The 11,049-nt window shown below is 40.4% G+C and overlaps 1 pseudogene; it reads right to left on the minus strand.

The window, feature by feature from the left end:
* Nucleotides 1-10,111: 10,111 nt before the first annotated feature.
* Nucleotides 10,112-11,049, minus strand: LOC140692197 (olfactory receptor 5G9-like; annotated as a pseudogene).

Consider the following 11,049-nt stretch of genomic DNA (forward strand, 5'->3'; position numbering starts at 1 on the left):
TGGATTATGGCGCCAATGAAATCTGTATGTTTTCCCTCTTTTATATACTTGTAAATATACAGCTATTAATACTTATTTAAGAATCTTCCTACCTACCCACCCACCGGCCTACTTTTGAGAATTTCAGCCTGTTGTCCCATTTGTTATAAGCAGACAAAGAAGCCAGACTTTTTTCTTAACCCTTGGGACTGAGGAAAAATATTTACAGATGTTAACCGTGGGGAAAAATGCTCTAGTCAAAAGACATAGAGTGGCAGACTGGATAATAAAGCAAGAACCTTCAATATGCTGCGTACAAGAGACCCACTTTAGGGAGAAGGACACATATAGATTGAGAGCGAAAGGATGGAAAAGGATATTCCATGCAAATGGAAAAGCCAAAAAAGCAGGTGTTGCAGTACTGATTTCAGACAAAATAGACTTTCAAACAAAGGCCATAAAGAAAGATAAAGAGGGACATTTTATAATGATTAAAGGAGTGATACAAGATGAAGATATTGCACTCGTTAATATATATGCACCCAATAAAGGAGCACCTAAGTACATACAAGAACTACTAACAGAGATAATGGGGGATATTGATGGGAATACAATCATAGTTGGAGATTTTAACACTGCATTAACATCACTAGACAGATCTCCCAGACAGAAAATAAACAAGGCAACAGAGAAATTAAATACTACAATAGAAAAACTAGATTTGGTGGGTATTTTCAGAGCTTTACACCCCCCAAAAATAGGATATACATTCTTTTAAAGTGCACATGGAACATTTTCCAGGATTGATCATGTACTTGGGCACAAAAGAAACCTCAACAAATTTAAGAAGATAGAAATTATCTCAAGCATCTTTACTGACCACAATGCCATGAAACTGGAAATCAACAACAGAGAAACAAAGGAGAAAAAAAGAAAAGCATGGAGATTAAACAACATGTTATTGAAAAAACAATGGATCAATGAGGAAATCAAAGCTGAAATTAAAAAATACCTTGAGACAAATGATAATGAAAGCACAACCACTCAAACCTATGGGACATAGCAAAGGCAGTGCTAAGAGGGAAGTATATAGCGATACAAGCCTTCCTCAAAAAAGAAGAACAATCTCAAATAAACAAGTTAACCCACCACCTGAATCAATTAGAAAAAGAAGAACAAAAAGACCCACAAAAGCAGCAGAAGGAAGGAAATAATATAGATCAGAGAGGAATTAAATACAATAGAGATTAACAAGACCATAGAAAAAATCAACCAAAGCAAAACTGGTTTTTTGAAAAAGTAAATAAAATTGACAAACCTCTGGCCAAACTCACAAAGAAGAAAAAAGAGAGAGCACAAATTAGCAAAATAAGAAAGGAAAATGGAGAAATTACAACAAACAAAATAGAAATACAGATTATGATACGAGAATATTATGAAAAACTATATGGAACCAAACTGGATAACCTAGAGGACATGGATAAGTTTCTGGAAACATACTGTCCACCAAAACTGAATCAAGAAGAAACTGAACACTTGAACAATCCGATCACTAGAAAGGAAATAGAAATAGCAATTAAAAACCTTCCTACAAATAAAAATCCAGGACCGGATGGCTTCACCGGGGATTTCTACCAAACATACAAAGAAGAACTCATACCAGTCCTTCTCAAACTCTTCCAGACGATTGAAAAGGAGGGAATACTCCCAAACTCATTCTATGAAGCCACCATCACCCTGATACCACAACCAGGCAAAGACACTACAAAAAAAAGAGAATTATAGGCCAATATCACTGATGAACATATATGCCAAAATCCTCACCAACATTTTAGCAAATAGAATCCAACAACACATAAAAAAGATTATACATCATGGCCAATGGGGTTCATCCCAGGGACACAAGGGTGGTTCAACATATGCAAATCAATCAATGTAATACATCACATCAACAAGAGAAAGGACAAAAACCAAATGATCATCTCAATCGATGCAGAAAAAGCATTTGATAAAATTCAACATCCATGTATGATAAAAACTCTCGCCTAAGTGGGTATAGAGGGAACATATCTCAACATAATAAAAGCTATATATGACAAACCTATAGCCAGCATAGTTCTCAATTGTGAAAAACTCAAAAGCTTCCCACTAAAATCTGGGACAAGACAAGGATACCCACTGTCACCACTCCTATTCAACATAGTCCTGGAAGTCCTAGCCACAGCAGTCAGGCAAGAGAAAGAAATAAATGGGACCCAAATTGGAAAAGAAGAGGCAAAAGTGTCATTATATGCTGATGACATGTTACTATATATAGAAAACCCTAAAAGGTTCACACAGAAGCTACTAGAGCTGATTGAAGAATTCAGCAAGGTAGCAGGTTACAAAATTAACGTTCAAAAATCAGTTGCATTTCTTTACACTAACGATAAATCAACAGAAAAAGAAAGTAAAGAAACAATCCCCTTTAAAATAGCACCCAAATTAATAAAATATCTGGGAATAAATCTAACCAAGGAGGTGAAAGAATTATACACAGAAAACTATAAACCATTGATGAACGAAATTAAAGAAGACTTTAAAAAATGGAAAGATATTCCATGCTCTTGGATTGGAGGAATCAATATTGTTAAAATGGTCACACTGCCCAAGGCAATCTACAGATTTAATGAAATCCCTATCCAATTACCCAGGACATACATATTTCACAGAACTAGAAGAAATCATATTAAAATTTATATGGAACCATCAAAGACCTAGAATTGCCGAAGCATTACTGAAGAGAAAGAAAGAGGCTGGAGGAAGAAATAACTCTCCCAGACTTCAGACAATACTATATAGCTACAGTCATCAAGACAGCATGGTATTGGTACCAAAACAGACATACAGACCAATGGAACAGAATAGAGAGCCCAGAAATGAACCCACAAACTTTTGGTCAACTCATCTTCGACAAAGGAGGCAAGAGTATACAATGGAATAAAGACAGTCTCTTCAGCAAATGGTGTTGGGAAAACTGGACAGCAGCATGTAAAACAATGAAGTTAGAACACTCCCTTACACCATATACAAAAATGAACTCAAAATGGATTAAAGGCTTAAACATAAGACAAGATACAATAAACCTCATAGAGGAAAACTTAGGCAAAACATTATCTGACATACATTTCAAACATTTTCTCCTAGAAGAAATAAAAGCAAGAATAAACAAATGGGTCCTGATGAAACTTACAAGCTTCTGCACAGCAAAGGAAACCAGAAGTAAAACAAGAAGAAAACCTACGGAATGGGAGAAAATTTTTGCAAGTTAAACCGACAAAGGCTTGATCTCCAGAATATATAAGCAGCTCATATGACTCAATAAGAAAAAAATAAACAACCCAATCCAAAATGGGCAGAAGACCTAAACAAGCATTTCTCCAAGGAAGACATACAAATGATCAAAAAGCAAATGAAAAAATACTCAATATCACTAATTATCAGAGAAATGCAAATCAAAACTTCAATGAAGTATCACCTCACACTGGTCAAAATGGCCGTCATTCAAAAATCCACAAATGACAAATGCTGGAGAGGCTGTGGAGAAAGGGGAACCCTCCTACACTGCTGGTGGAATGCAGTTTGGTGCAGCCTCTATGGAAAACAGTGTGGAGATTCCTTAAAAGACTAAGATTAGACTTACCATATGACCCAGGGATCCCACTCCTAGGCTTGTATCCAGAAGGAAATCTACTTCAGGATGATACCTGCACCCCAATGTTCATAGCAGCAATATTTACAATAGCCAAAAAATGGAAACAGCCTAAATGTCCATCAACAGGGGACTGGATAAAGAAGATGTGGTATATTTATACAATGGAATTCTATTCAGCCATAAAAACCGACAACATAATGGCATTTGCAGCAACATGGACGCTCCTGGAGAATGTCATTCTAAGTGAAGTAAGCCAGAAAGAGAAAGAAAAATACCATATGAGATCGCTCATATGTGGAATCTAAATCACAAAAACAAAAACAAACAAACAAAGCATAAATACAGGACAGAAATAGACACACAGACAAAGAATACAGACTTGTGGTTACCAGAGGGGTGGAGGGTTGGAAGGAATAGACTGGGATTTTAAAATTGTAGAATAGATAAACAAGATTACACTGTATAGCACAGGGAAATATACACAAAATGTTATGATAACTCACAGAGAAAAAAATGTGACAATGAGTGTGTTTATGTCCATGAATGAGTGAAAAATTGTGCTGAACACTGAAATTTGACACAACATTGTAAAATGATTATAAATCAATAAAAAATGTTAAAAAATTTGAAAAATATTCCTTCCTCGTGCCTTTCTCTTTTCAATTTCTAAGAAACAAAGAAAAATTTAGAAGACACCAGTGAAGAATATTGGCAAATCTTCTCTTTGTCACTCCTCAAAGTGCAATTAATTCTACCTCAAGTGGAAGGAAATATCTGTATCTCAACCACATCTTCCTTTTCCCTATGAGACAATGGTTTTCAAACTGTGACCTAGAACAGTATTTCCACCACGTTCATGTTACTAAGAGTTCTTCACAAAAGGCTATACTTCCAAATAAGCTCAGGAAACACTAACTTCATCAAATATAAACAAGTTTACTTAGTGTCAGATTTCTATGAACATTCTGTGTGAGTCACCAAGTGGTGGGGTGGTGAAGCATATAAGATGCAGTCTTCCTCAATTTATTTCATTATGATCTTTTTCTATGTCTATTAATTACTCACAGAGTTGGGGGTCATGCTACTTTGGGAAGATTCACTAGTCCATGTGGTATTTTCTGCTCCCCCCATCCCAAGCACACAAAAGGCCAAAGAATGAAGACTGACATATGACAGGCATTGATTATTGATTATTGATTATCAATGCCTATCACAGGCATGATATTGCCTTTGATTAAGGCACTGGCTACAGTGGAGACCTGCCTATGAATCAGGGTATCCCCCACAGCTCACTGATTTCCTTACAGGACACAATCCTCACAACAGATCAGTAGTTATCAACTCACTTGGCAGGCTAGGTTTCATTAAAGTTTATTTGGAGTATGTGACAGTGTCACAAGAAGCCGTCTGTGCCCCCAAAGTAAGTAAGTCAATAAAAGAGTAGCAGTAGACACGCAGATGTGGGTCTCTAGGCTGAAATGTCTGAGGGCATCACGAGGCAATACAAGATCAATACAAATCCACGTATTCAGTGATTGTTATGATCCAGACGGTGTATAAAGTGCTTAATAATGTATTGCCTTCTGTAGTGTTTCCGAGAATCTCATCCCAAATGTGGCTTTATCATGGTATGTTGATCTTTGTTTCAAAAGAGTCTTTTATTGAACATCTTATTCTGAAACACTCCCATTATCCAAAAAGTAAATAAAATAAAATAACAAATACTTCTCAGAAACAATACTATAGGATAAATATTGTCCTTGGTTTACATGCAGAAAAACCACTTAAATAACGCAGATAATTCATGAGGGTTCCCATATTCTTATTCTCATCCCCTCCTCCAAGATACAGCGGAGAAGGGGGTTTCCATGCCTCTCTGGGTCTCACTGCTTTCCCTGCAAGCTGAGAGCACTATAATTTGTGGGACACAAACAGTACTTAAAACCCATTGCAGACAGAGAAAAATATCTTATATCTCTTATATTTGGAATCTATAAAAAAGCCAAACTTGTTTACAAAATAGAAGCAGACTCCCAGACATAGAAAACAAATTCATGTTACCAGAGGGGAAGGGGTGGGGGGGATAAATTAAGAGTTCAAGATTTGCAGATACTAACTAATATATACAAAATAGATAAATAAGAATTTCATACTACATAGCACCGGGAACCATATTCAATATCTTGTAGTAACATGGTGGAAAAGAATTTGAAAACGGATATGTGTATGTTCCTAAGTGGCTGAAGTACTGTGCTGTACACCAGAAATTGACCGAATATGGTAAACTGACTGTACTTCAATAAAAATTTAAAATAAGAAATCCAGTGCAGAATTATAGGATAAATTAACTAAGCTATTATTTCTAACACTTTCATTATTATACAAAGCAAACATAAAGATCTTTATTCTGAAAACATTACCACAGAAATACAAAAAATAACTCTGTGATTATGTACATTTTCTCAGTCAATGGAAATCTCACAGTATTGAAAATTTGTAAGGTATTTGTAAAGTACTGGTAATGAAGCATCAGGTAATAATACAGAAACCAACTTTTTTTTTAACATGCAGCAATGTTTAGGGACTGTCTCAGGTGGGAAAAAAATGCTTTAGTCAGTGTCAACATGGTAAAATAGCCTCTATTCATTGAGAATTTATTATAACAAGGCACATAACTAGGTTCCTGCCTTTACTATCTGATTTAAATTATAATAGGATGCTCAGATGCTGTCTCGGAGTTTTTAGCAGAGGCCCCTGAATCATGGACAAAATACTCCGTGGCTGAACTTGCTGAATTTTCACACAGAGTATGTGGACACCCCCTCCCTAAGGCCATGGGAACATCTCACCCTGGAGTCTCCAGGGTTGGCAGATCAGATCATTCACCTCTGAACTCTTTAACCCTAGGGAAGAGGAAGTTGTGGACAGGAGGTGAAGACAATTCAGGGAGGATTTCTTTGGAGAGAATTGTCAATAGGCTACTCTTTTCCCTTTACAAGTCAAAGGACAGAGCCTGCTCTTCCAGACTTTGGAAGGACCAGTAGTGCCTGCAGTCCCTATGAGTCAGATATTGGCCTCATGGAAGAGGGAACATTTTGGGTTGTCCTAAAAAGGGACTGCCTCAAGTCAGCCTTCTGGAGGGGTGGGATAATCACAGCCCAGATTCGAGGTCAGAAGCCAGAGATTTGCAGGGCTGTCCAGCCAGAGGAGGACCTGGCCTCACAGAGGACTGAAGGGCTGAACTCAGGGGTCACAGGTAGTTGGGGTGAGGGGCGCTCTGGCTCTGAGGAACCCACCAAAACATCCTCCAAGAGAAAGAGCCAGTAATCAGGCATCTGTCATTAAAGGATGCTGACACCGGATTTCAACTTGTCCCATCAACTTCTCCTGCTCTCCGGCCCCTCTTACTTCCACTCTGGCCTTTGATCTAGGACTGGCCACACACAGCAGTGAGTGTGGGAAAGGAAGTGCCACGATGAACCAAGAGTTGGGTTTGCCCCCTTTCACCACTCAGGCTCCAGAGCCCAGGATGAAGGAAGGGAAATGTTTCAATTTGGAAAAGGGTGTGTCATTGGACATTACAGTGGACTTGACATTTTGATACTTGGAAAAGGAAATAATTTGTTTCTCCTGAGTGAAAGGAAAAACTCTTTGACCTGTCTGTGATGTCAGGGAGCAGTAGGAAAGGCTGGAATAACACAGCAACATTTTGAAGGGGCAATAATGAAAGTGAGTAAGGCTGCCTCCTATTTCTCTCCTGTGAACATCAGCTCCTTTACGAAACTGGTCACAAAGCTTTGGTGGCTTTGGCATCATTCTCCCTGGCTTATCAGCTGGGTTAAAAGACAGCCCTAAACAACCAGGACCTACTGCCAAGCACATGGAACTAGATTCAACTTTTTTTAAGGACCTGTAATGGAAAAGAATCTGAAATGTATGTATGTGTGTGTGTGTATGTGTGTGTGTGTGTGTATATATATATATATATATATATATATATATATATATATATATATGTTTATGTATAACTGAATTGCTTTGCTGTACACCTGAAACTAACACTGTAAATCAACTTCATTTCAATAAAAAATAAAATTTAAAAAAAGACAACCCTAAAATCATAAAACTCAAGTGAGAGATCTAGGATTCTTAATCCAGGATTAGAACGTGGGTGACTTCTCCACAATTCCAGCTCTTCCCTGCTCCATACTGCCTCCACTCCCCTTCCCATTACCACAATGCAATCTCCTGGAAAGGAAGAAATATTGAGGAATCTGAAACACTATGCACTTATCCTATAACACCTTGGTTTGAAAATGTTGCTGTTTCCACTATGTGGTTTTTGCCTAAGTTGTTGTATTTATTTTTATGTACCTGGTAGGTTGGTTACTTTTCCCAACTTTGGAGAAGTTGCCATTTGTAGGAGCTTGTCCCATATGTGTCCCAGCAGAGCACACCACTCTCATCACCAGGGCTCTGTGCCCTAGGGGTACCACTTACGAGGGCTGTGAGGGTCTGTCTGTTGTGGTGGGATGACTGCAGGGGAAGCCTTGTAGGTTTGGTTGACCCCTAGTCCTGTTAGTTACCAAATCACTGGTTGGTGGAACATGATCAGGAGGTGGTTGACTGTGGAATCCTTGGGGGCCCGGGGGGTAGTGTTGGGTTACTGATGGGTGGAGTCAGGGTCAAGGAGATCCCAGGGCTATTGCCCACCCACTGGTAGTCCTGGGCTCATGACAGCCTACTGGTGGGCAGAGCTGGGTCTTGGGGTCTGGTTGCAGGGCCCAGGGATCCCAGAGCTGGTGTTGGATCCCTGGTGGGTGGGGTCGGTTCCTTACACAGTTGGCTGCAGGGATCTGAGTGTCTTGAAGCTTGTGTTAGCCTTCTAGTGGGTGGGCCAGTGCCCAGCTGGTCCCTGGGCAGGGTCTGGCCTGCTAGTGTGTGGCCTGGGTCACACAGGCTGTGAAGCTAAAGTTTTCTCACAGCTGATGTCTGCCCACTGGTGGGTAAAGCTGGGCCCTAGGCTAGAGCAGGCTCACTGGTAAATGGGGCCAGCCCAGCCAGGACAGGGCAGGGTCATTCACTCGAATAGATTTTATGAGGAGGCAGCAAGATATGTTTACAGTTTATGAAGTAATTCCACATGCCTTCTCTAGTTTAATCTTTACAGTGTTCTTATGATAAAGTAGCCATTATCAGTACTTCCATTTATCTTGTTATGGGCTTGAGGGGTACACCAAAAGGGTGATGAACATTAGTACATCTTAGACCTGCTATCCTAACTTCTGAGGACATTTCTATAGCATGATACTGTAATGTCATCTACAAAGTCTGATGCATTTCCTCAGTGAAACGCTGTCTATTTTTGGTCCCTTCATCCCAAAGTGAAAAGGCACAGACAGACCAAGAGAGGTAAGATAGAAGGGGCACCCTTCCTGGGTCTCTGAGAGGATGGGAAGACCCTGGCAGGGGTGACCGCTCTCCCCGTTCAGTGGTGGTCCATCACTGCACTCAGACCTGAAGGCTGCCCAGCACTCAACACACACAGGAGTCAAAACCATCCAATTGAGCTGCATGGATGCGGTTCGTCGTGATGCTACAAATGTACTGACCTTACTAAGAACAGGCAGATCTAGACTGTGAGTCTACCTCCAACCACAGCATTTCCCTGTACATTCCTGACTGGGGAAGGACTTCATGTCAGGGTTCAGAAGGCACTGGCCTATGTACAAACAAGCCCCAAACCAGAGACGCTTAGTTAATCCTCTAAACGTCTACCAGAAAATTGAGTCCTGAGAAAATACAGTCTTAGCCCATTCGGTCAGAAGCCCTTTCAGGTATGAAATGTATCAGAGATAAACACTAGGGCCTTTATTACTGTAAACAGGGCCCATCTTCAGTTCCTGACACACACATAGTCCTTTGTCTCAAGGCTGTCCCCCAGAGTGGTGTGTACAGCAAAGAGCTTCATTCCATTTATGAGGTTAAACATAAAGCCCCACATCATGTTTTTGTACAGATGCCTATTGAAGGGAGCTAGATGTGCATGTAAAACCCAGCACAAAAATTTTTAAATTCCCATTTTTGGGAATTGGAATATTTGCCAAGGAGTCAGCAGAAAAAGAAAATGTATTAGTGGGATGATTTAAACAATTAGTAACTGATATTAAATAATAACATTGTTTTGAAAATAATTGGTCTGTGAGGTGTCTGAGAGAAACAAAATTAAGTGGGTGTGGGTTTGAACGGTAATAGAAGATCACATGCATGTTTTAATGAATCCACATCGGGTGACCAGATGAATAAATAACTGGATGAATGAATGGGTAAAGAGGTGCCACCAAGCCCCCACTCTCAGGTGGCCTGGAATCTTTAGGAATCTACACAATTGGTCTGTTCTCTTTGATTCCTCTCCCAGTGTCCTTTGGAGATAAGAATCTAGGCCCTACAGAACTTCCTCTTTGTGACCATCCTGTGGATGGCACCTTTGACCTCCTTGTTCCACAAGCTGTAGATAAGTGGGTTCAACATGGGGATGACTGCAGTGTAAAACACCGACACCACTTCATTGAGATCCAGGGAGAAACTTGCACTAGGCCACAAGCAAATGAAGACAAGAGTACCATACAGGATGGAGATGGCCATCAGGTGAGACGAGCAGGTGGAAAAGGCCTTGTGCCTCCCCTCGGCAGAGTGGATCTTCAGGATGGCGATGAGGATGCAGACATAGGAGACCAGGATGGTCAGACCGCTGAAGACTCCCATGGCTCCCGACACCACAAAGACGACTAACTTGTTGAGCCTGGTGTCAGTGCACATGAGGGAAAGCAGGGGGGACATATCACAGAAGAAATGATTGATGACATTGAGGCCACAAAAAGGAAGGCAAAATGCATTTGTTGTGTGCATCATAGTGTTCACGAACCCAATGGCATAGGGACCAGCCACCAGCTGGATACAGAGTCTCCAGGACATGGCAACTGAATACAATAATGGGTTGCAGATGGCAATATAGTGGTCGTAGGCCATGGACGCCAGGAGAAAACACTGCCACCACAAAGAACCCAAAGAACCACTGCTGCAAAGCACAGCCCAGGAAGGAGATGGCCTTCCTCTTCACAAAGAAGTCGGTGAGCGTCTTGAGGCTCATGGCTGAGGAGAAGCACATGTCCACAAAGGACAGGTGGCTGAGGAAAAAGCACATGAGTGTGTGAAGGCAGGCATCGATCTGTATCATAAAACCGTCCCCAAGTTTCCGGTTAGGTTGAAGACGTAGAAACTCAGAAAGAGCAGGAAGAGAAGCACCTGCAGTTGGGGTTGTAATTCAAACCTCTGAAAATGAGCTCAGTGACCCGCGTGTAGTTTTCACTGGCCAT

The sequence above is a fragment of the Vicugna pacos genome, unplaced genomic scaffold (assembly GCF_048564905.1).
Source record: "Vicugna pacos unplaced genomic scaffold, VicPac4 SAC-SAT, whole genome shotgun sequence".
NCBI lineage: Eukaryota > Metazoa > Chordata > Mammalia > Artiodactyla > Camelidae > Vicugna > Vicugna pacos.